Source organism: Pantherophis guttatus, chromosome 2 (assembly GCF_059756535.1).
Source record: "Pantherophis guttatus breed Tessera chromosome 2, ASM5975653v1, whole genome shotgun sequence".
Lineage (NCBI taxonomy): Eukaryota > Metazoa > Chordata > Lepidosauria > Squamata > Colubridae > Pantherophis > Pantherophis guttatus.
The window spans coordinates 125,160,794-125,187,510 of NC_142064.1; the positions used below are offsets into that span (position 1 = coordinate 125,160,794).

Consider the following 26,717-nt stretch of genomic DNA (forward strand, 5'->3'; position numbering starts at 1 on the left):
AATAAATAAACAAAGCCAGTGATTTGTTTAACAATCGTGGCAAAAAAGACTGTAAAACTGGGCATGACTCGCTTAACAAGTGTCTTGCTTAAGAACAGAAATTCTGGTCTTAATTGTAGTCGTACGACTATCTGTAGCACAGTCCCCTGTGGTTACTTTAAAGTAAGCTCACTGAATTCAATAGGACTTACTCACAAGTAATATGTAGCCTAATAGACTTAACCAGTTAATATTTTAGTGATGAGCCTTACTTTTGAGGAGTCTTTCTCAGGCTTCCCTTCCCTTCTAATGCATAGACAGTATGGCCAAAAGCCCAGTTAATCATGGGATATGTAGCTCAAAATATTGGGAAGGCATACAGCTGGGGATGGATGATGATTGTAGCTATGTTTTGTATGGTTATTAGAATCATCTGTTTTAAAATAATTGTTTTTTGCAAAAAATAAAAAATAAAGAACGATAGGATCGCACAATCTATAATATGCAAGGCGGCTAGGTTGAAGATATTTGAAGATTGTGCAAATATATTTTCTGCTTCCAAGAAGAAGAAAATAAAGAAGCAATAGTCCCAATAAATCCAATCAAAGCCAAATTGCCACGATAGCTTCCTTCGCAGCTTTTCTTCCCAAGATGAGGAGGTGGGCTGCAAAATTAATTTGCTGCCCCAGAAAAGAGTTTCTATACATCCAGGCAATTTTGTATAACCCAGGAGGCTTGGATCTTTCCTGGCCAGGAAATATCAAAACTGTCTGGCCCCTCTGGCTGCCAATTTACCTGCCTTTTCTTTCTCACCCAATGGGGCAAGGCAAGGCGGGACAAGGCTGGTAGGGATTTCTCACTGCCTGCTGGCTTGACAAAGGCAGGTGACTTGCCAGTACAAGGGAAGAACAGCAACAGGTGATCTAAAAGTTGAGAGGGAAAAGAGGGTTTTTAAGGTTAAATGGCATCTCTAATGCTCTTTCCTTCCAGTCATATTGCACAGGGATTCTTATTTTTTACAAAGCCCAACACAGACTGTATTGAGGAAGGTGATGTTTTCAAAGCCTTCTTCTTCTTCTTTTTCTTGTGCCACATCCGTCATCGGATGATGGCGATCCTGTTTTTATCAACAGCCACACGAAAAAGTGCTCTTGAGTTTTGTCCAAACCAGTCCCTTAGATTTTGAAGCCATGATGTTCTTTTTCTGCCTTGACCTCGTTTGCCTTCCATTTTTCCTTGGAAGATTAAGTGAAGTATGCCATATTTTTCTGGGTGTCGCATCACGTGTCCAAAATATTCTAACTTTCGCTTTTTTATTGTTTTGATGATTTCCCTTGGCTTTCCCCAGTGGCTTTCAAAGCCTACGCTGAGAAAATAATCAAAAAGAACACTGCATGTATTTAAGTAAAAAAACAACAACCAAAAAATGAGTCTGTGAAGGAGACATCGAAAGTCACAGATTGTAGATGATGCTGAATTGGGAGATGGGGAAATTATCAAACAGCAAACAGATGAAAGATTTTCATTATTTTTTAACCTCCTCCACCTCTCAAGATAAAGAAGACTCCATTGATAACGCAGCCAATAAAATGAACTAGATTTATACATGGTGACATATCTTTACAGCACTCAGCTCCTTGCTGTCGGCCATCAAACCTTAATGCCAGCCCTGCATAGTTCACCAAAAGCATTAAGGTAAAACTGTCACCTTTCCCCTTCTGCCATCACCACCACCACCCCATTTTCACCCCTATAAATATATTTATTATACTTTACTGTAAGGACAAGTTCTTCATGGAGCTGATGATTGTGGGCCTTGTACTGTTACATCTGTAACAGTAATTGGGTAGCCTTTAAGGCATCACAAGGAAACAAGAGCCAATGTCCCATCCACACACCATTCCCCCTGCCGAGAAAGCGTGCTCAGATGATGCTGTGAAGTTTGGAAGGCTGACCCCCAGCAGGAGGAAAGGTTATGCCAGTGGAGAAGCAAAGCAAAACAAAATTCTTTGCAGGTTTTTGCAGCCAAAGTTGAGTTTCCCCTGTTCAAATCCACTCAGAATTGAACTGGCCTATTTACATTCTGGGTCTCCAGTCATGGATGGCAACAACATGCTTCCCAAGACTTTCTTTGGCATCTGCCAAGCAGCCTGTCCTAGTTTATTATATTTTTAAAAAATAGAGATGAGAGCTAAAGGTAAGCATATGGCAATGGGTCTGCCTCAAGTCCATTTTGCATTTACATTGAAGTCCGGGTCAATCTCAGAGTCATTTTACAAGCACAAAATGGTGGGCTTTGCCTCTTGGTCTGCAATAGTGACATATATCAGTAGCTCCGGTGTAGGATGAGGGTGGAAATTCATTCTCCGAGCTTGTGGGTTGGTTTCCGAACGTTTTGTTAGGTAACATCTTCAGAGAAATTTAGGAAATGTCAGTTTTGGTGTTTTAAATTCTGCTGAAGATGCTAGCCTGGTAAAGAAACATTTGGAAACCAACCCACAAGCCTGGAGAGCAAACCTCCAACCTTTGCCTCTTGGTACACGAGCAGCCCTCATGGCAGAGGTGGGTTTCAGCAGGTTCTGACCAGTTCTGGAGAACCGGTAGCGGAAATTTTGAGTAGTTCGGAGAATCGGTAAATACTACCTCTGACTGGCCCCGCCCCCATCTATTCTCTGCCTCCCGAGTGCCAGCTGATTGGGAGGAAATGGGGATTTTGCAGTATCCTTCCCCTGGAGTGGGGAAGGAATGGAGATTTTACAGTATCCTTCCCCTGGAGTGGGGTGGGAATGGAGATTTTACAGTATCCTTCCCCTGGAGTGGGGTGGGAATGGGGATTTTGCAGTATCCTTCCCCTGGAGTGGGGAAGGAATGGAGATTTTATAGTATCCTTCCCCTGGAGTGGGGTGGGAATGGAGATTTTACAGTATCCTTCCCCTGCCACCACACCCACCAAGCCATGCCCACAGAACTGGTAGTAAAAAAATTCGAAACCCACCACTGCCTCACGGCCAACTCCAAATGTGCTCATTGGCTCAAAAAGATTGTGGCTCCTCTATTCAAAGAATCCCACTGTTCCTCTTGATTTGCTGCAGCAAATCTTCAAAAGATGAAGGATGATTGGCCTGTGAACAAAGCCAGAATACCCCTTCAAAAGGATATTCTGGCTCTGTTCACAGGCCAGCCATATTTGCATTCAGCAGATATCTTGCTTCCTGAAACTATCAGCCTTAACTTTGAAAGAAATGATGAAAAACAGACATCCAGTCCTCGTGGTTTCTGCATAGGCATATTGCTTGGCTGCATGGGTGTGCATGAGCGTGTCAAGGAGAGGCAAATGACAAAGCAGAATCATGGTGCCAGCTGTGCCCCCTTTTCTACATGGTTGGATTCTGTGGACAAATCTGTGTACATTGTTTAAAGCCAAGGAAGTACCATTTTCAACTCAGGAGCACGCCTCTCATTTTGTTGCTTTCTCCATTTTCCCTTTTTTCCTTTGCTTATTAGAGGGAGGAAATCCATTAACCTATAATGTTGCTAGAAGAGATTGACTACTCTTGTATCCCCCAAAATATAAACATCTGACTTGTCTCTAATGCAATTTATATCTATTCTTCCCATATTAGTTGAAATGCATGAGTTTAAGATTGTTACATTGTTAGGCACAGAAAGATGAGATGGAAGACAATCAGACATTCGTTCAGCCCTGTCTATTCTGAAACATTCAGAAAGAGAGAGAGAGGGAGGGAGGGAGGGAGGGAGAGAGAGAGATTGAACTATGCCCAGAAATTTAAATTTATTACAGCTAATGTCCATTTATCTAGAAAATAATATTCCATCTTAATAGATGTCATTATTTCATTTGATATGCCTGCATTTCAGAGTAGGTAAGGTTGAGGTATGGAAAATATCATAAAGGTTTCTTGCTCTGGGTTAATTTGATAAAAAGAAGATATCCTGCAGGTAAACATAGATGACTTCATGGGTCCAATAAGCTTGGCTCACCTGATTCTCTCAATCGGATCTTATAAAATCAAATGATTTCAAGTCGTCGTTACCGCTTCCCCCACAATGTGGAGGGGACCAATGGTGCTTAATCTTATGTTATATTTATATTATTAAATAGAAGGTCAACCTATTCTTCAAAGCACCTTGAAGGCAGGACAAGAAGCCATGGATAGAAACTAATCAAGGAGAGAAGCAACCTAGAACTAAGGAGAAATTTCCTGACAGTGAGAAAAATTAATGAATGGGATGACTTGCCTCCAGAAGTTGTGGTTGCTCCAATACCGGAGGTTTTTAAGAAGAGATTGGGCAACTATTTGTTAGAAATGGTATAGGATTTCCTGACTGAGCAGGGGGTTGGACTAGAAGACCTCCAAGGCCCCTTCCAACTCTGTTATTCTGTTATAGTACCTCTGATTTGCAAATAACCCAGAGGGGCTGGACCCAAAAAGGGTTTTGGCATAACCATTCTTCTATCTGACACTAGAAGAAAGGAGAGCAAATTTAGCCTTTCTACCATCTCCAATGGATTCAAGAGCAACTTTCATCAACTGTTAGATGTTTTAAATTAGAGATCTAAGTACTGAGCAGCATGCCAATATTTAGTGGATGCAGATTGGGAAGATTGGATTAGAGAGTCAGATTGGAAAGGTTGTCCTAGATTGCCATAGGCTGCACCGTATAGGTAAGTCCAACTACAGTATTCCAACCTGTTTGCTCTCTAGATGAGTGAATTTCAATTCTCAGGGTTCTTCTGCTGGCATCGTCATCGTTTGGTATTCAGAAATCCACACACATTTGGGAATTGAAGCCCCGCCCTATGTTGAAGGCTTACAGTTTAGTTTAATATTCTAAAAGATTTACCAATAAGCAGGTTTTGGAACAATAGCATTTTTGACAATATTCCCCCTCTTTAATACTGTTTCAGTTTTTGGGAAATTTCAGGCACACAAGATTATAATTTGGGCAAAACTTGGTGGGGGAATTGGAAGTTGGGGAAAATGGGTTTCATTTAAGATCCCAAAAAATCAGTTTGAGGCAATTCACCTCATGAACTTGATCTTGGTAGGATATTTGTTTCCTCTTATTCAGATATTTGCCTCAGATATATTCTTTGAACCTGGTATAAAATGAGTATTTCCCAAGCATTTGGTGCAGCCATCAAACTCCCCACCACCACCATTTCCTGCTGACTTTTAATATTTCTTGTGACAAACAAAAAGAATTATTAAACATGTGGAGAACAGCCTTGATAAAGTTTTTAAATTTCATTTAATTAACTGCTAATTATATTAAATTAACTATTTTGATTGGTTTAATATTAAAATAAAATCAAGCTACATTTTTCTTCATGTTTTGGCCACATTGCTAAGGTTTTCCCTACTTTTGGAATACAGCCAAATCTGATCTGAAAAAAATGTGCACTCCTCTTTAAAAAAACAATCTCCTCCAAACACAGAATTGGACTCAATATGAATGTGACATTTTTTGCACCTTTAGCCTTTAGATTCTTGCTTTCACTGTTATTTAATATTTAAATATTAAGACCTGAGTCCCTCTAATTTTATAGCTGTATAAATCTAATACTTTATTAATTATTTATTAATTTATAATGATCAGTTAATAATTCTAATTTGCAAAGAACAAAACCATTCTTATTATGGGTAAGATGTAGCACCTTTGAGCTACATTTTTAATATTTTTAATTTGCAGGAGATGCCATCAGTTAATTGTAGAGCCAACAAGATGCAAAGCTAAGTATCTTGAATGTAAGAGAGCCCAATCCTGAGTTAAGGACAGCGTTAGAACTATGAGCAGCCTTATTTATTTCTACAAGGACTTCCTCTCTACTACAGGGATGTGCACATTTGTTTTCCGCATCACTGTTGTCTTCTCTTGAGCTGACAAATTATAGCAACCAAGGCTATGGGAGAAATTTGAACATCCTCGAATATTTCCAATATAGAGAAGAAAGATGTCCATAAATTATACTCATTTAAGGGAAAATACATAAGCATTTTGTTGCATCGCAAGATAATTTGCCCCATCCCTTTCTGTATAGATGCCAAAATTTAAAGGTTTTACTAGCCCTTAACTTAGCTGGGACATTTTAAAATAAATTTATAAAGGACATAAACTTGAAACTGTTGAACATTCTTTTTAAGAACATTTTCCATTGATCCAAACCCCTTTTTATACAGCGAGTGAAAAAAATTCACTTAATTTTCTTCTCCTCTCATGTCATAAGGAAATGATTCATCCACTTCCTCTGGAAGTTTTTTGTTGTTGTTTTTTGCGGCTATAATTTATGCATTTATTTATTGGAATTATATTAAAAAAACATTATAAAATACCATTATAAAATGTCTGCCCACGTTGGGAATTTTCTGAGCGTTCGCAGAAACCTAGCAAGAATCTTCATCTGTAAAATATATCTGTTTCAACAGATCTCAGCGGGCGGGATGAATTAGAATTATAAAACATTTCAGACGGCTGGATGAGCAATAGTTGGGTAATATCAGGAATTTTTGAGTTGGGCTCCTCTCCCTTAAATTGCTTGGTTACAACAGTGAAGTTGGCAATCAGGTTAATTAACTAATTCCCAAAGAAATGAGCAGTGACTTGAATAATGGAAGGGAAGAGAGAGAGGCAGAGCAAAGCCAGGACTTTCCTTGAGTTCCTGCTTTGATGAGAATCAATTTTTCATCCTCCCCAGTTTGTTAACGTCCCCAAAGGACCATGAAATGCATTGTTTTTGTCTTGCTTCAAAGCTCCAAAATATATTTCCCATCATTCTCTTTTCTGGGTTGGCTCTTCTTCTGTTCCTTTTACCTCTCCTGATGGAACATTACCAGCTTACACCCAAACCTGGCAGCTGGTTTGTTTCAGCCAAGTTCTTTGAGAGCCGAGGGGATCATTATTGTCTCAATATATCACTTGCGACCACAGCTCTTTCTGCCAACGAGAGAAAGGGTAGAAAGCAGTCAGGGCAGTTCGGTGATATGCATCTTTCCTCCTCATCTCTGCCAATAAAGTGTTTTACACCTTGGCCAGAATATCCCACAAATGCTTTTCCATTTTCTTCCAGTAAAAATGCAAAAATAATAAGTGGAACCGCTTACAGTTGGATGCCTAAAATGCTTGTCTTGCTCTGAACTGCTCTGAGAGGAACGGGAGGATGAATTCTGGCCATTATGGTCAATAAACTTTCCATATGGTGTGATAGGGCTTTCACAACCCTATCACAACACAAAGTCAGTAAAGACTTGATGCTTTCTTCAAGCTTAAGGAGAGGATCGTGGTGCCTATTATTCAGTTCAATTGCTCACTTTTAACTTCCCGGTTTGTCTATTGTAATGCATGGCTTTTAACTTTGATTTGATTTGTAGGTGACAACATTATATTGATTTTGTCTGTCTACAGTACCTGTTTTCAATCAAGTTACGGATTTGGGGAAGTCAGAACAACCTGTAAGGCCAATCAATCGATGGTTTAGTCAGGATCAGAGTATTTATTGGTTTGTATTTTTTCCTATACACAATAGAACAGGGAAATTCCTAGATTTGATAGGTAAAAAAAATTGTGTTTGCATCTTATAAAACTCTGCCATTTTTAAAATGGTTCTCTTTCTTCTTCTTCTTTTTTTTCTTTCTTCAAAATGATTAAGAAGGATCTGAGAGAAGCAAAGTTGTCATATAAGTCTGACCTGTAGTAATTTCAAAAGCCACAGAATTTGATTCATCATTCAGGTCATCCAGTTCATCTGCCTCATTTTTTTTCTTCTCTCTCCAATATTACTGAATATTGAGAGAACGTTTTTTTAAAAAAGCTGTTGTGTTTTTCTAATATATGCAACTGCTCCTATTGACTGCTAAAACCCCCACACTTAAAAACTGCTATGCTTAGCAATGTTTCTTTGATATAATTAAGAATAATATAATTCCCAACAATTTCAGATGGCCATCTTATGGATGAAGGAATGTAACGTTTGCAATGTTCAGCTTTTTTTTCGTAGACATCTCCATGCTACTTGTTTTCATATCACCTGGCAGTTTTAGTCATGTCGTCCTTTTCATTATATGTATATTTTTCTCAAGGATTTTCCATGCATTTCTTTTGTTTCCTAACTTCCTAACTTCCTAAAAAGTTGCTCCATTTCTGAACTTTTTTAAAAAATCTCACAACTGCATTGTTAAATTTGGGGTATTAGGGTGTATAGGAATATGAAATCTGCATGTTAACTGCATTCCAAGTTTGTCTATTAATCCAGGAAGTACAAATTAAAGGCAGTTTATATTAAAATTCAAACCAAATGAGTTTCCCCACCCCCCACTCCTACTTTTAAAGCTACGTCTGGATTCAGCCCAAAGAATTTTGATCCAGCTATATATACAATTGTGTCAAGTTTAGTTTAAACCCCCCCCCATGCAAGCACTTTGGGCGTTGGTTATAATTTCCACGCAATCAAGCACTGGAGTAGAACAGCCCTGATCTAACACTGCAAAAAGACAGCGCCTACGAGAAAGAAAGGGCACACTGCAAACTCAGCCCAGGAACGAAACATTGGGACAAGGCAACTGCGCATAGATGTTTTTCCAGCTCAAAAATTAAAGACCAAACAGAAAATCATTTTGCTGTGCAAGTTCCACTTTAGAAAAGGATTGGGGGGGAGGAAGCAAAAGTATATCAGATAGCGAGCTTTTCAGCAGCAGAAACAATAGATATGTGGCAGGGTGTTGAGGCTTAGGTTCAGCCAGGCAACAGAGAAAGCCCAGCTGACTATTCATTTATGCATTACTATTCAGAATAGAATAGGGGTCGTGGTGGCTCAGTGGCTAAGACACTGAGTTTGTCGATTGAAAGGTCGACAATTGTTTAGTATTAAATCAAGAGTTAGCAAAGCAATATCTTCCTTATCTTTTTTTATTTATTCGCGGTGGCTCAGTGGCTAAGACGCTGAGCTTGTCGCTTGAAAGGTCGGCAGTTCAGCGGTTTGAATCCCTAGTGCTGGGTAATGGGGTGAGTTCCCGTTACTTGTCCCAGCTTCTGCCAACCTAGCAGTTCAAAAGCACATAAAAAATGGAAGTAGAAAAATAGGGACCACCTTTGGTGGGAAGGGAACAGCGTTCCGTGTGCCTTTGGCATTTAGTCATGCCGGCCACATGATCACCGAGATGTCTTCGGACAGCGCTGGCTCTTCGGCTTTGAAACAGAGATGAGCACCATCCCCTAGAGTCAGGAATGACTACGACATACGTGCGAGGAAACCTTTTATTCAGAATAGCCTTCTTCAGTCCAGGTATCATAGATCGCTATAACTCCATTACCTTGGGAACCATGGCAGTGATAATCCAGCAATAGAGAAAATTGCTCAAGAACTTTGGTAGTATGTTATTTCTTGCTGGCATATCTATCAATGAAGAACAGTTGAAACAAGGAAAAAAGACGGGAAGGTATACAAAGATCCAAAGTCAATCAATGCAGCTTTCACTCCTAGATGGGATTTGATATGAGAGAAGCTGTACTTCGATGATAGAGTGAAGAAGACTTAACACCATGCATCCTAAAAAAAACCCCTATTTTTAAAAATAGTTTAAATACTAATTTCCAAAGCACCAAAAGGCATGACAAGAAAGAATGGTTGGAAACTAATCAAGAGAGAAGCAACCTAGAACTAAGGAGAAATTTTCTAACAGGGAGAGCAATCAACCCATGGAACAGCTTGCCTTCAGAAGTTGTGGGTGCTACATCACTGGAGGCTTTCAAAAAGAGACTGGACCGCCATTTGTCTGAAATGGATGTAGGGGCTCCTGCTCAAGCAGGGGGTTAGACTAGAAGACCTCCGAGGTCCCTTTCAACTCTACTATTCTACGTTCCTGCAGTTCTTGGAGGCTTGATGATGATCACCATAATGTTGAAGCTTTCAGCATTTCATTTCCTTCCCACAGAAACCCACAAAGGGTTATCTTTCACCCTGTCTTTCCTGAAAGTTGCTTAGAACATATTATTCATTTTATCAGCAAAAGAACCGTATTTACAAAGACTCTCCAACTAATCAAGCTGGCTAATTGCTTTTTAATTTTTTTATGCTGGATCATCAAGGAATATAAATAATTATTGCTTGATGGGACGGAGAGAGTGCTACAGATTCCTCCCCCCACCCCTCCACCCCCATATATCAGAGAGAGAGAGAGAGAGAGAGACAGAATTGGGAGAGGGACTTGAGCCAAGGAGATTTGGGTTCACAGATTTTTCATATTATTTTTGTCCTAGAGTGGAAACATATGTGGTGTGAATAAAAATGCAAAGCATCCTCCGGAGTGTGCTGTTGCTCGGGTAACATGGGCATGCAGGATCTCAGGGAGGCTAGCTGTAAATGGGAACTTATATGCTCAGCGATGCTTTGATCCTGCAGCCCTGGATAGATGATGGCTCCGCAATTCATTTCCTTGTCATTGTGACATCACCTCTTTGGAACCTTCCCTTCCCCCATGGATGGGAAAAAAAGATGCTGATTTAGGTTTGGTCTCTTCCCAAGCAACTCCATCCCAAAAGTTGAATGGAAGCAAACTTGGCCTAGGAGGGACTCTGGACTGATAGGAAGAGACAGACGATCCTTCTCTGCATCAGAAAAAAAAAATGTACCTCTGCCCTCCATGCACTGAGAGCTGCCTAGGCCGGTATAGAATGTACAGTATAGAATCAACTCCTATGCGTTTTAAGAAAAGAGTATCCATTGGATATGGAGAAGTGTCTACTGATATTCAGCTTTTCAAGAATCTGAGGCTTGTTGCTTACTTCAGAGCTAGCAGATGTTGCAAAACAGAAACATCTATTTTAGTTGCCCCATTCTTTAGTTATTTCAAAATTGTGCGTGGCTGTGCACGCACGCGTGTACACTGATAAAGTTATCCCAACAATTTGTATGCATAGTTGCATAGATTATAGCAGCCAACTTTTCTTAATTCTTTTTTAAATTAGTGCAAAATGGGCACAATTCTACATTCAGCTATCCAATCTTCTCCCTGCCTTCCTAAGCAAATAATGCTACTTCTGCTACTTGCTACTATAGCAAATAGCACTGCACATCAGAACAACGAGACACAGGAACAGTTTTTTCCTGAACGCCATCACTCTGCTAAACAAATAATTCTCTCAACTCTGTCAAACTAGTTACAAAGTCTGCATTACTATTAATCTTCTCATCGTTCCTATTACCCATCTCCTCCCACTTATGACTGTATGACTGTAACCTTGTTGCTGGTATCCTTAAGATTTATATTGACTGTTTCCTAATGTGATTTGATTGCTTAGTTGTTCCCTATTACTATCATTAAGTGTTGTAAGTGTTGTACCTTATGTACATCGAGGGCGTATGCACCAAGACAAATTCCTTGTGTGTCCAATCACACTTGGCCAATAAAGAATTCTATTCTATTCTATTCTATTCTATTCTATTCTATTCTATTCTATTCTATTCTATTCTATTCTATTCTATTCTATTCTATTCTATTCTATTCTATTCTATTCGTATTAAATGTTTATTCACGTGACGCTGCAGTTCTTATGTTACTAAGAAACTAAAGTGTAAAGGCATTTTTCCTATTGCTTCAGTGTCTCCCTAATATGAAAATTGAAAAGAGGTTTAGAAATGGCAGTTTTACTTTGGTTTCTCCCACTTGCTGCAAGTAGTGAATAATAGGATAAAAGAGTTGGAAGCGACGTTGGAAGTCTTCTAATCCAGCCACATGTTCAAGCAGGAAACCCTATACCATTTCAGACCAATGGCTTTTCAGTCTCTTCTGGAAAGCCTCCAGTGTTGGGGCACTCAAAACTTCTGAAGGCAAGCATTCCAGTGGTTGATTGTTCTCACAGTTACATTCGGCTGTATTGTTCTACTGCATAAGGTATAGCTTGGAACATAGATATACCTTTGAGATGATGTACACAGGATATGTGGGCTAAACTCTGTGCACAGGTAGGCCTTTTCCTTGGTGAGATCTAGGTCCTGCCAAGCAAGGACCCCATTCCTTTCTGAGTATCCCCAGATATGCCAGAATAAAACACAATAGTCCCAATGCCATGCCTGCCCTTCTGGTTCCCTTTCTCCCAGACCAAGTTCTCGATCTTCTTCAGAGGTGAACTATCTATTCCAGAGGCATTTGGAAGTCTGCAAACTTTGGCTCTGGGGGGGCGGGGGTTTGACCTTCCTCCTCCCTCAAACTGGTTCCATCCTCGCCCTAACAGGCATCCAAAAATCTTCAGGTTGCCACATCAGAAGTGCTGTTGCTGCAGTTGACTTGCTGTACGAGCAACAGACTTTACTGATTTTTGCCAGAGGAAATTCACAACCAATTACATTCTGTTTGATGTGGAAGGAGGAGAAGGAGGGGGGGAGGGGGAATGATGTGTGTGAGAAATTGTGTTTGTATGTGCGTGCATGCAAGGCTGGATTTTTCTCCAGAGACTGCAGGAAGAGAAAAGGAAGAAAATTAAGCAGGGTATCTGGAAGTTTGCTCTGAAGAAAATTCCAGTGCCTTTCTTTAAAATTGGGGGGGTGGAGAGGGCAAAAGAAGATCAGCTTTATCTGCTCGGGAGTAAGAAGAGTGCATTTGTAAGTTTCTCTAAGCTTAGGACCCCATTACACACTGATTGACTTCATGCCTCATTTTAAGGTACATTTACTTTAATCATGGGTTGTCGATTAATTTCATAATATATGCACCGGCACAGAGTGAACCTATAAATCTGGATTACAAATCACAAGAGCTGCATTCACATAATCATAGTTAGTTCAGCTAATCTTGGCTACAGAAATGACTGTGAAGTCTTCTGTACCTCTCATGCTATTGTTCTAGCCTGGCTAGGTGGCTCAGTGGCTAAGACGCTGAGCTTGTTGATCAGAAAGGTTGTCAGTTTGGCAGTTCGAATCCCTAGTATAGGTCTCCTGCATGAGCAGGGGGTTAGACTAGATGACCTCCAAGGCAGGGGTGAAATCCAGAAGGTTCTGACAAATTCTGGAGAACCGGTAGCGGAAATTTTGAGTAGTTTGGAGAACAAGCAAATGACACCTCTGGCTGGCCCCAGAGTGTGGTGGGAATGGGGATTTTGCAGTATCCTTCCCCTGGAGTGGGGTCAGAATGGGGATTTTGCAGTTTCCTTCCCCTGCCACGCCTACCAAGCCACACCATGCTCACCAAGCCAGTAGTAAAAAGAATTGGATTTCACCACTGCTCCAAGGTAACTTACTGTTACTGTTTTCTGGATTTGTTTAGCCCTGATCTGATAGCTTTACAAATAGTCTTCAACTTATGACCATGGGTTTAATGACCAAAGTTATAGTTGCAGTGAAAAAAGTGATTTACGAGTGATCCTTGCACTTACGACTGTCGCAGCCTCCCATCCCACCCCTTGGCCATGTGATCAAAATGTGGGCACTTGGCAACTTGCATGTATGTATGACGGTTGCAGAATCCTGGAGTCCCATGATTGCCATTTGCGTCCTGCCCAGGAGATTTTCAATAAGCTAAGTCAATGGGAGAACCTGGATTTGCTTAACAACCACAACAAACAAAAGATCATAAAATTGGGCACAACTCAATTGCATAGCGATGGAAGGTCCGGTCCCAATTGTAGTTATAAGTCAAGGGCTACCTGTATAGCTGCTAAGAAGAAATCCATTATACGAACAGTCAAGTCAACAAATTCACCTTGGAGAAGTTATCAAAGGCTTGCAAGAACAATTCAATGATAGGATTTTTTTAAAGTATTAGTTCTTGCCCCTGTTCTCTATCGTGAATGGGTTGGCCTAAGGGTGAAACAAGTACCACAGGTAATGCTTTTCCAGCAAGTCGCCTACATGTGACACCCTGTAACTGGAGACTCTGTAAAACATTGTAGGAGAAAGAGTTTAAGAGCCGAGGTGGCGCAGGGGTTACAGTGCAGTACTGCAGGCTACTTCTGCTGACTGCCGGCTGCCTGCAATTTGGCAGTTTGAATCTCACCAGGCTCAAGATTGACTCAGCCTTCCATCCTTTTGAGGTGTGTAAAATGAGGACCCAGATTGTTGGGAGCAATATGCTAACTCTGTAAACCGCTTAGCGAGGGCTATAAAGCACTGTGAAGCCGTATATAAGTCTTAAGTGCTATTGCTATTACAGTAGATAGGCCTGTATATTACAATACGTTACAGTTTGTCTGATGTAAGGGGACGGGTAAACTGTACAATTAAAGTGGTAGTCGTGGTTAGTGATGTTGCAGTCCAGGGGCTGGAGTAAGGTGCTCTTTCCCCCAAAATTGGCAATATTCAACTTTGGCAATGTTCTCTCTGACAAATTCATTTTTTCCTGAGCCACAGTGATATATAAGAAACTGGAACTTTGGAGCTTTTTTTTTAAAAAAACCCAAGCGCACATGGGAGATGCAACCAAATTGTCTCAAGTACATCAACATTTAAACAGACTTGAAGACCTTCCCTAAGGATGTATTTTAAGTAGTCCTCACACCCTCTACTGACCCACTAGTTACTTAAATCACACTTCCTGGACTAAAGCACCTTAACATGGTTTAATGCACTCCCATCGGTCAATTATAGAGGGGTGCCTCCCCTTGTTGTTTCACCACATCGCTCTCCTTCTACTTGTTTCCTTGCAAGACTCCCTCATCTTGAAACACAGCCAAAGATTTTGGGGAGACAGGTCTATGCTCTTAGACCTACGAGACAGATCACATCTCATTTACAAAGTCCTACAAAACGTGGACTTGGGTAAGTTCAGCTGCAAAGACCCAGTACATTCTAAAGAATGGGTGACCTTAGAGTTTTGAGACTTCTCCGGGGGAAGCAGTGGTTCCGATTATCCTTGATGCTGTCAGAAGAATAATTCGGAGTTCTGTCTTGAGCTGGGGTTGTGCAAAAATAAATAAAAATGAAATCTAGGCAGCTGTCAGGAAAGGAGAAATATTTATCCCCCTTTGGGGGCAGCGAAAATATTTGTCCCATCTGCAGAGAAATGGGGTACAGGGAACATTGTTTTATATGGGAGCTTGTTCTGGGTATGGAAGCATATGCATGTTGATTCTAGACTGACACGTGAGGGATGTGAATGTATGATGCAGTCCCACTGGTAGACCAGTTTAATTAACTCTAATTGTGTTTACTTCTCCTTTGATATGTGAATTAGGTCCGAGTAATTTATTTGGGGAATATAAATAAAATAAATTTTAAGAAAGCTTGAGTAAAAGAGTTTCCCCCTTGTGCTGTTTTTACTTGATTAGCTTAGTTTCAGCTTGACTGTCAATTATCTAGCAGAGAGCTGATTCTTAGTCCATTGTGGATTCTGTTAATGTTTAAGGGAGTGTGGAATAAAATATATTTCGATATAAAACTTGCCACAATATCCTGTCTAGTACTATTATAGACCCAGGCTTTGATACCTCATTTCTAGTCACCTGTGAACAGAGAACACTGTAAATTCTAAATTTCACTTCAACTGGAAAGAGGAGATAAAATGGCAGCAGCTACCTACAGATTAATTATTATTTTAGCTTTTGCATATCTGGCAAAAATAGTCCCTGGATTGCAGAACAGAACAGAGGTTAGGGATTTCTGGACTGTAGGACCTGGTCTTGGGCCACAACATTCTTATTGTGCTGTCCTTTATCTTAAGGCCAGTTCCCCTGGTCAGAATTTCCGTGGCCCACTTCCATCTCATACTGCTATTTCACCATTGTTCCAGCAGTCCAGCGAAAGCCATCCTATCCTTTCCTGTTCCCATGCTTCAGGGAAGCCATTTACAATCTATTATTTCAATAATTATTTTAGCACCCTGGCAAAGGTTTTGTAGGTTGCATGGTTGTCTTAATCATCTTCCTTTTTGTCTGGGAAGAGCAGAAATATTAGCAGGATATTAGCAGGGATTCTGGAAGGGTAGATGGTGAAAGCATGCTATCTAGGGCAAACACAGGAGACCAATGAATCTGGCCTCTTCCCTTTTACCTCCCCAATAAGAGATGTGGTGAGCTACTGTGGGTCACTAGCCACTGCCGGACTAGCAGTGGCCCATGGTAAAACCAACAGCTGTTCTGTTTGTGCAGCTGAATAGGGGACAAGGGGCATGTTCAGAGCAAGCCAAGCCAAACCGCAATGGGACACCTCTGAAGCATTGGGCTCCCTTTAACCCCCTTTCTCTGCTTTGGAGCGGATAAAGATGTCTGAAAATTGGAATGGGGAAAATAGAAATGTGTGTGCATGATTGCAGGGAAGCGGGAGGAGAGAAGACCAAATAGAAAGTTTGGGAGGGATTTTCTGAGTCTGAAAGTCACTCTAGTCTAAGAGGTTTTGTTCAGCAGCACCTAGGAAAGATTCTCTTAGCTGATCTATATATTTGGGCAAAAAGCCTCAGTCTGTTTGCTTCCGAGATTTGCGAAATTCTTTAGTTTCTCGAAGCATGCAAGCTCATCTATCACTTCAGAATTTTGGAAACGGGGGGAGGGGGGGCGGAGAAAGAAGCAGGAAGGCTCATTTGGTATTACTAAAGTGTCCCACCGTGCCTTTTATGTGACATGTTAATTTTCTATGATTGGGTTGTTTCAAAAACCAATCTAAGCTGCTCAAACGTCCCAAGGCATCTGAATGTTCATCCAATCGGAAAAGATAACCTAAAAGGAAACTGCTTTTTCCTCCTGATCCAACTTATTTCAGCTTTGTCTATACCAGAAATATGGGACCAGCAGTTTCAGTGTCACAGATGCAGGGGTATCCACAGGGAAAGATTTATTTATTTTTATTTTTAAAGTCAACCCTCCTCCTTCAGCAGAGGCTCCCACATGGCTAATCAAAAGATGAATTTCCAAAATTCAGTTGAAGAAGTAGCAACCAATTTATCATGGGCCTCTAACTACGCACAGTGCAGACATATAATTTTTAATGGACCAGGAAGAGGAAATTGTAGAAGATATGATTGAAGAGTATCTATCTAAAACATATTTAATTTCGATTAAATTCCAATGTAAATGCTTTTTATTTTCCTGGCTCAACTCGCTATTTTGGGGGGTGGGGGGGAGTAGCATCTGGAACGCTATTTAAAAGCCACATGTAGTCCTTGCCTAAGAAAAATAGGCCACCCCTGATCTCCTCAACTTGGTCTCTCAACTTTTCCCAACCACACTTAAGACAGATGGATAGATGAGCTGGGTTAAGTCGATTATCTTCTGAGGTAAAGCAATTACTCTGGCTAGGGCCCTTCCCTCTTATTCTTCCATTCCTCTAAGGCATGGGTGTCAAACTCAAGGTCCACAGGCTGTATCGGGCCCGTGGGGTGCTTAAATCTGGCCCACAGGCCTGCCCTGGAAACAGTGAAGGACTGGCCCACAGTGCCTCTGCCAGAGAAAACAGGCTCCCAAGCTCTGTTTTCGGCTTTGAAAGCCTCCTGCAATGGCCCACCCGAGCTCCGTTTTCATTGGCAGAGGGTTGCAAGAGGCCATTGCAGCCAAAAACAGAGCTCGTGAGCCTGTTTTCGCTGGCAAAGCACTCGGGCCACCACAGGCACCAACACAAATGACATTAAGCTGGCCACGCCCCCTGGCCATTATCCCCCTTGCCCCACCCCTCACCCCCGAGATCACAAACAACCCTGATGCGGACCTCAATGAAATTGAGTTTGACACCCCTGCTCTAAGGAATTTGTGGGAGCCAGTTTAGTGTAGTGATTAAGATACCAGGCCAGAAACCTGGAGACTGTGAGTTGAGTTCTAGTCTTACCCTGGGCCAGTGGTGAAATCTAAAATTTGTTACTACGGTTCTGTAGGCGTGGCTTGGTGGGGGGTAATGTGACTGGGTGGGTGTGACTAATTTTTTTTTTTACTTTTAAAACTATTTTTTCTACAACCTCTTCGGTGAAGAGGTTGTAAAAAAAGGCTTTCAAAAGGCTCTGACGATCCCAGCTGAGTTGGCTGATCGGCAGAGGCTTTTTTTCTTTTAAAAGCCTCTGCCGATCAGGCAACTCAGCTTGGATCATCAGAGGCATTTAAAAGAAAAAAAGCCTCTGTCGATCAGCCAACTCAGCTGGGATCATCAGAGGCTTTTTTTTTACTTTTAAAAGCATTTTTTTCGGCCGAACAGGTTATAGAAAAAATGCTTTTAAAAATTAAAAAAAAGCCTCTGATGATTGTGTGGCTCAGCTGGGCATGGGGGGAGGGCAGGGATTTTTGCTACCGGTTCTTGGAACCACCGGCCTCCATTGCTACCGGATCAGGCAATCCGGTCCGAACCGGAAGCATTTTACCCCTGCCCTGGGCACAAAACCCGCTGGGTAACCTTGGGCCAATCCTTTCTCTCAGATCTAGGAAAGGGATCATGGCAAACATTTCTGAGAAATCTCTCACTAAGAAAATTGTAGTGATTTGCCAGGCAATCTCCTGAGACTTAGACATAACTGAATGGAAGGGGGAAAAATGGAATTTTTACCAGCTTTTCAGCTTAAATCCATACAAGGAATAGCTCTGTAACCCAGATGTATGCACACTTGTACACTGAAAACAAAACAAAACCCACTTTGTGCATTCTATCAAAAAAACCCTTTAATGTGAGACTGTTCAAACCGTGTACAAAATCCCAGTAGTGTAGTCCTGGGTTTAAAATATATTTAAAGAACAAATAAAAAAGGCCAAAGAGACCAAGCATTGGACATTTTATTGACCCGTTGTTTTACAGTTAAGGATAATTTGACAAAGCTAGAAGAAGCCAACAACTAGGTAACATATTTACGTTTTTCTCATTGCAAGGAATAATTGTTGACCTATTTGCTGGGCTGAAAGTCTGAACTACAAAACCTGGCTTCTCTGCTAGATTCTATACCAATCCCATTATGTTTGAAATTTATAAATTCCAAATGCCATTAGGGGATGTTGATAAGAAACATCTCCTAGAAACAAGAGAATTTCACATATCTCAGAAATGAATCGACTGAGAACATCAGTATGTAGCTTAAATAATAACTATTAATATTATAATAATAGCCAATTAAAGATGGCTACAATTTTTTGGTCTTCATTTGTAAGCAAAAAACTCTAATTCACAATATTCTTAGACTAAAAATCGATTCAGAGCACATTTTCAGATTGTATTTTTCCCCTCAATATTAGCCTCCAGCTCAAAAATTGTTCAAAATGTGAACGGTATCAAACATTATGCACTGAAGTAAAGATGTAAAGAAAAACGGCATTTGCAAACAAATGTGATTTTCCCCCATCATATTTTAATTTCAGACTGATGTGGAAATGAGTCAGGACATACTTTTTCACTGATTGAACGGCTGGATACAAGTAAAACAAAGATGGGTCAGAAATAGACTGGTTTGTCATGCTGCATTTGTAACCGTTTTTAAAGAGCAAACATCAAGTCACAAATTTCAGCATTTTATTTCATACCAAGGGCAATACAATTGCTATACTAGATCAAGTTAAGATTGTGTGATTTGGCAAAGAAAGATATGCAATGAAGCAGAATCTGAAAGCATCATTTGAATCACTTTGCAAATTGGGGCCTTTTATTAACTGTAATTGAAGATGAATTTACACCCTCTTTCTCCAATCCCAGGAAGTTAATGGTGGCATGGTAAAATAGAAGAATTTAAAGAAATGTGGTGGCTAAAATTATAAATCTGTCTCAGGAGGCAGAATAGTACTAGAAAGACTTGCTGTTGGACATAATGCTAATAATAATCTATTAAACTATATGCTGCCCAATTCTCAGTGATTCTGGGAAACTCACATCAATAAAAGAAATTGTAGTATACTCAATAAAATTTAAAGACAAATGGCAGGTGTGATGAAGCAAGGTGTCTCCCTTTCTGTCAACAAAGGCCGAGGTAAAGAGCCAGAGGTTTATGGCTTATAGCATCTGAAAAACAAAAAATAAATTGCACTGAATTGTGACTTGTCCACCAATCTGAAACATCTAAATGTGGTTTAGCTTTCAAACCACATTTGTTTGGTATGATATACATACCGAGATAATGGAGGGGTTCATATAATATCCTTATTCCATAAACCATGATTTACAAGTTACTGTGGCATGTGACTTAGAATTACAATTTAATACACTGCAGAGTCTAAAATTCAAATCTCTCCACCTGGGCATCATATAACTATTTAGCCAAAATGAGGCTTGTCTGTTTGGGGTTAACTTTGATCATTGAAACTGGTTATTGTTTATAAATTCATGGTTTAGCATTATATGAATACCTGGCTGCTAATGTGTTGTTTCACAAATCCAACTACAGCTAAGTGTGATGTCACAATATAGCCAGTGAAATAAAGCTGGTTGCATGACAATTATAATAAAGCCTCCTTTGAGTCAGCCTCAGCTCTTGATGACTCACAGCCATATTTATGTACATATACTAGTTTTATTAGTAATTATTCAGAAATTGCATTGCTTTTTTCCTGGATTTTTTTTTTTAAAGTCTTAGGTTAGACTACCAGATATTTCTTAATGTTCTCCTAAGGAAATACTAACCTGGTCTACCTCTGCTTAACTTTCTGAGATTATCAAGAACTCCTAGTTGCTGTCACTTAACCAGACATGTAGCCTCAGTTAAGCAGCAATAGCCATATGAAACCTAACCAACCAAGATCAACATCTGAGTATAGTGGCTTGGGCTGATCCTGAGATTTTATGCAGACTCCAAAGCTGCCTGAACACTGAGGAGCATAAGTGGCTACATTCCTACGATAGAGTTGCCTTTCGTGGATTTATTATGAGTGCCAATCCAGGAGGCAACCAATAATAACTGAGGAGGACAACAGCTTTCTGGTCAGTAGCACCAATTGTATGCAAACCACTGGGAAATTTCAGATTAACCCTCATCCCCTCCTGGTTTTCTGAACTGCATTTTAAAAAGAGGATATTTATTTTTACACTCAAACCTTCCTGTATTTGAGGGTCATTTTCAATTTCATATTGTGCCTTGGCCTTCAAGTACTGTGTGAGTTTATCCACGACGTTTTATTTTATTCAGCTCATGAACCACTGCAGGCTGATATCCTGGGAACTTGCAGGTTATAAATAACGATAGAAGTCTAAATAAATAGCGATTCCCCTTTTTTGCTTTTTCCACTGGTCTGGAGTGAAAAAACTGGGTTCAGAGGCAAGCTAGAGGGATGCAGCGATGTTGCTCCAAGGCGGTGGCCTACCCAGGAGAAGAGAGAACTTGCAAAACTAGTGATAAGGGAGAAAAGAAAAAAACATCATCATCATCATGTCAAGGTTGACTCAGCCTCCCATCCTTCCGAGGTCGGTAAAATGAGGACCCGGATTGTTGGGGACAATAGGCTGACTCTGTAAACCGTTTAGAAAGGGCTGTAAAGCACTATGAAGCGGTATAGACGTCTAAGTGCCATTGCTCTCATCATCATCCCAATAAAAACCGCTATTATTCTTAACTTGGCTTTTATAAGCGGATTCCTTGTTGGGACGTGGCAGAGTCCCCCTTTTTCCCCCACACTGGTAGCGGGAAAAATGCTCCTCCCTGCTGGATCGTGTTCATAGGCCAGCCATTGCCCGGCTCGGCCAAACGTGACAATGCGCGCTATTTTCTCCCCAAGTAGTTTCGTTTTTGGGCACCGCGCAAGGACGCATCAGCTATCGGTATCGCTGGAAACGGTCCTTCCTATAGCCGATCGTCCCCCACAATCCCCCCACGCCCCGATCCGGGAAGCCGCTCCTGCGCCCTCCACCCGGTTGTGGCCCTGCTGCTGCCATGTGGCGGGCTGCCCGCGGGAGGCATGAGGGGGGATGGGGGAGGCGAAGAGCAGCAGCAGGAGCCTCGGGCCCCGAGGCTGCAGGGGGGCGATTCCCTTTTGTCTGACGGAGAAAATGCGGTTCCATTTATGGCGGGCGAGAGCGGGGAGATCAAAGAGAGACATCAAAGGCAGCGTCTCCTTCTCTATTAACGTCTTCCACATTGCGCTGCCTGCTGCTCTCGGGCCGGCCTAACCTCCCCGCCTCCCGACGGCGCAATCTCCCGGAGGATCCCCATCGGGATCCCCAGGCCTGCGCGGGAGAGAGAGAGAGGTGCAACGACTCAGGATACGACGAAAAGGGCTCAGCGGCCGCGCACCAGCACGGACGGCCACCTCATTTGTAGTCGTTTTCCGGCGAGGCTATTTAAGAGCCGGTTGTGGTGCCTTTTCCCAAATAATTCATCTTTAAAACGGGAGGTGGTTTTTCAATTTAGAGGATTGTCCAGTAAGGAGGTCAATGAGAGTCTTTGGCTTATCCTACGCTTTTTTGGAGGGATTGTTCTGGACCACTATTCTTAAAAGCGACCTGTTGAGCAGTTTTAGATTCCGTGGTTTTTGTTTTTTTTTCCCCCCTGGAAAGTCGATATAAAGAAGAGGACTGCACGTTCAGTATGGATCAGGAGCAATGGGTAACTTGAAGGACGCAAGGATTTGGCTTCTTAAAGGCCCAAAAAGTTTATGGCAGCCTGAGCTGGTGGCCTGCGGGCCATGACATGGGATGCAGGGATCATTAAGTCTGCGATCCTCTGAATGCACTCTCCGATATACAACGTCTGTACAGCTCTTGGTTTTTGTGCAGGTATGCCCTCTTCTGGGCTGTCCTATTCTCCCTTCACTCCTCTTTCTTCCCCCTCCCATCCAAGAGCATCCCATGCTCCTCCGACTGTCTATATTAGGTTTCCTGGGGTGGGGAGAGGGCTCCAAATCTGTGACCAAATGGACAACAATTCACTAGGATTGTGGATTAGAAACTGCGACTCTGAATTCTTGTAAGCTGATAGCTGTAGCTGTTTTGTTTTTCTGCCAGACATTTTCTATCTGCCAGACATTTTCTATTCTATCATCTTCATTTTTTCCCCAAGTATCAGGTTGTTCTCCAGAGCCCTCTATCCTCCCCGCTTTCTCCCCCCTCCCCCAGCTATATTTTTGAAAACCTGCTAGCATTGGTCCTCTTATGCATTTCTTTGGCTACAGAAGAATAGACACTTTTGGATGCTTATATTGGATATGATGAATGAAAGTGCTCAGTCTGTATTTGTCTTTGTCTAATTGACACTGCTGGGAATTCTTTGCCTGTAGAAAGAGCCCAGATCTTAAGACAGCAAAATCATAACATAATCTTCATATTCATAATTAGAAAACAGATTTAGTCCATTCTATCATGTGTTCCTATAAGTAAGGCCTCCTCCTATTGAGATACATACAAACTCAAGTCATTCAGAAGGGTAAAAAAATTGCAGCTTTAAGCTTTTCTCTTCATTGTGACAATCTTTTCCGCTTTAGAATGAACCATTCCCCTCAAAAAAGTTATCAGAATGAATGATAGAGCCATCATTTTTACATATACTTTGATGTGGTTTACTTTTATTCCTTTATACATTTACTCTGTAAGTAACCAACACACTTTAATCTACAACTGATCGGTTTAGTGTCATGTTAAAAGAGTCATTTAGAATGTTTCTCCCATGATATCTGTTATCTTACCACACAATAAGGAAAGATAATGAGGCACCAAATACATTGCATTCTTAAGTTGTATACAGTAGCACGGACTCATTAGCCAAAGATTTTAATTTCCTTGAAAACCCATGAGAGATTCTTTTCACTTTCATTCAACTGGGCTTATAAATCACACCGACATCTCCATGGAATCAATCATCCCGTAATAAATAAAACTACTTTTCTTGAGCTACCAAGTTGCTTATTAGAAAAGACAATAAGTATAATTGAAGAGTTTAGTGGCTTGTATTTTAAATCAAATGTTTGGGCGTAAGCAAAGAGTGCTGCTTGAATTCCACACGGTCACTCATATTGCAGTTTATTTTCCTCCCTTTTGTAGACATCCCGAATCTACTCCGTAAGGCTCCTTCAATCCCAGGCACCTCTCCTACTTTTGGTAGAGGAAAAAAAGAAAGTTTTCTTTCCCAGACTTGGAGGAAAATTATGATGGCCAGTACTTAAAACAGAATGAACAGCAAGCTGGGTTGGGGATTGGAAGAAAGCTTTTACCTCAGTTTTCTATACTGGTGTTATAGTTCTGGCACCCTCTGGATCCATTAAAATCCATAGAATTTATTTCCAAGATTTGGATTTGGATTTGGATTTACTTGTTATGTCCTGCTGTGTTGATATTTCTCTAGCAGCTTCTCTGGTTTACGGTGGGACTAAAAACCTAGAATTATAACCCAGCGTATATATTTGGAGCCCTTTCCATAAGGATGCCTACAGCAGTCTTACAAAATACAAAGAAATCTCAGAAGTAGCCAGTGGTAAATTACTTGTATACCGTTGCCCAGTGTATATTTGTTGTGTTTGTTACATGGACATGTTCCTGAAGCCATCAAGAGTCAACCATGACTCCTAGGGCAGTTGATATCCTTTTTTTAGGTCTAGTCTGTACAATAAGGTAAGGTAAAATGAGCTTGTTTGGTTTTGGCTTGACATATTTTTAGGCATGATAGTTTATGAGGCATGGTGTGTTTTATGAATGTTGGCAATTATAGTTTATGTAATGAAGTTTAATAAATACAATTGTGACTTTGTTCAACCTGTATACCCAAGCACAATAATTGGGGGCTGTAAAAATGCTTAGATCTAGATAAGAAGGCTAAGCTGTAAAATGATTTGTCCATTTTAGAGATACGGCATGTGTGAGAACCAATTTGATCTAGAAGTTATGGCATCAGGTTAAAAACCAGGAAATCGTGAGTTCTAGTCCTGCCTTAGGCGTGAAAATCAGCTTTGAACCCGTAACTCTCTCTCGGCCCAAGCCACCTCACAGGGATAGGAGAAGGACCTTGAGGTATTTATAAAAACATAATAAAGGTGTGGTAATAAACAAAGAAACAAACAAATAATAAATCCAGATTGTGTAGTTTGTTGAACCTTTTATAATAAGAGTTGGTAATATGAAGCCATGGACCCATGAAGGATGCCTAAATCCGCTGATCTCCCACAGATCACCATTGCTCATAATCAGTGGCACGGACTCCACTTTTTAATGCACGAAACCCACCCTATAAAGTAGACTTTAGAGTGCCGGTATTTAGAGCATTGTTTCCTAAAATGGGGAATTGATTATCAACAGGCTATCAATTATTTAACTAATAATGTATTATTTAAAGTAGGGTTTATTAAATTCATATATTACATGTTTGAGGGTGAACAGTAAATGATCTGAAACTTCATGACGGGATCGATGAGCTGAAGAGTTTGGAGAGCCCTGATTTAGAGCAATAACCCAGAGCCTTCCCTCCACACTTTTAAGAAGAAACACTAAAAATCATAATCTTGTCTAAATGACACAGTCTTGCCTGCTTTTTATAACTTTTTATAACTTATAAAATTCATGAAGTCCACTGGCTACCAAAAAGTTGTGCTTGTCAAAGATTTTAGCATGATGTGTAAAGCCAGAAGTACATTATGCTTATTTAAAAACCATCAATATACATACGTTATGTGAGAGGCAAATTCTTCTGAGTTAGGGATTAAAATTTAGCCTCCCAAACTGTTAATTGAACCCAATTTTAGTTTGATTTGGATATGGGAAGAGGAGGAGATTAAAGATGAGAAAAGGAATATTGTATCTCATAGAGGAAAACATGTATCTTGCTCCAAATTCCCAAATCAAGCCCGAATTGGTCCCCAGAAAATTGACAGTTTTGTGATGAATTTCAGTAGTGCAATTTTGAGTGCTGCCTTCTTGGAATGTGTGAATTTGTTCTGTACTACTTCCTAAAGTTTACCTGTGAGTTCATAGTTTTGTAGAGGTTTAAGTTAATTCTGTGCTGAAATTTGTTTTCCAATTTCTCCATAGTTTTTGTCCCTGCAAAAGAATTCACTGTTGTTCACTTTTATTCTCAGGTTGCTTGACATATTATTGAAAATAAATCTTCACATTGAATGAGATAGAAAAAAAAATCCAAAATGTTTTTTTTTTTCTGTGGCATAGATGATTCTGGTTATAGTTATAGTTCTAACATTACAATGACTTGTATTGAATCATAAAATAAGTGGTAGGTTCAGAGTTCACCTTAGCCTCAACATAGACCTATTGAATATAGGTCTTAATAATTTAATAATTTAATCTTAATCGACTTCAAAGAGTTCTGATCTAAAATTAGCCAAAACTGAATCCATCCCATTATAACTTTCCCTTTCTTTCATATTGTGAATTAAAGATGTTCGCCATTTCCAGTTACAGATTTTCTGTTTTGTCAAATGGTTATTTGCACATGTGCCACATTTGAAATATCGCTGTCAGAAAAATTAAACATCCTCAAGCAGATTGCCTTTGATATGACAGATTTTGCAGTTTTCCTTTTGAACAGAATATTTTCCGCCTTGCACACAAATGCATTGCAGGGCAGCCTAAGGTTGAGCTGAGGGTGAGGGTCCTATGAGAAAAATGCAATCAGTTGATGGAATATAGAATTAACAGTTGAACCCTTGGGCCAAATTTGGCTGGTGGGTGGATTTCGACCACCAGCCAAATTTGGGGCTAGATCATCCCATCCGCAAGCGAAGTCTTTGAAAAGTACACTCTTTAAAACACTTCCTGATCTCAGCGGGGAAGAGTTTTGCACTGGAAACACCATCATGCTTACCTTTATTTTATGCACCTAAAAACATCCATGTAATCCCTTCTCATCTATATGTTGAGAGTTGTGTGTCAATCACACGATATAATTAGGGGAAGGTGCCTTCTCAGCATA

At 40.6% G+C, this 26,717-nt stretch overlaps 1 long non-coding RNA gene across 1 annotated transcript in view; it reads left to right on the forward strand.

Moving 5' to 3' along the window:
• The first annotated feature begins 18,685 nt into the window (after positions 1 to 18,685).
• Positions 18,686 to 26,717, forward strand: part of LOC148115311 (uncharacterized) — a 31,017-nt gene continuing 22,985 nt past the window's right edge. The window contains exon 1 of the long non-coding RNA XR_015732378.1: positions 18,686 to 22,582. This is a non-coding gene — a long non-coding RNA (uncharacterized LOC148115311). The remainder of the gene's footprint in view (positions 22,583 to 26,717) is intronic.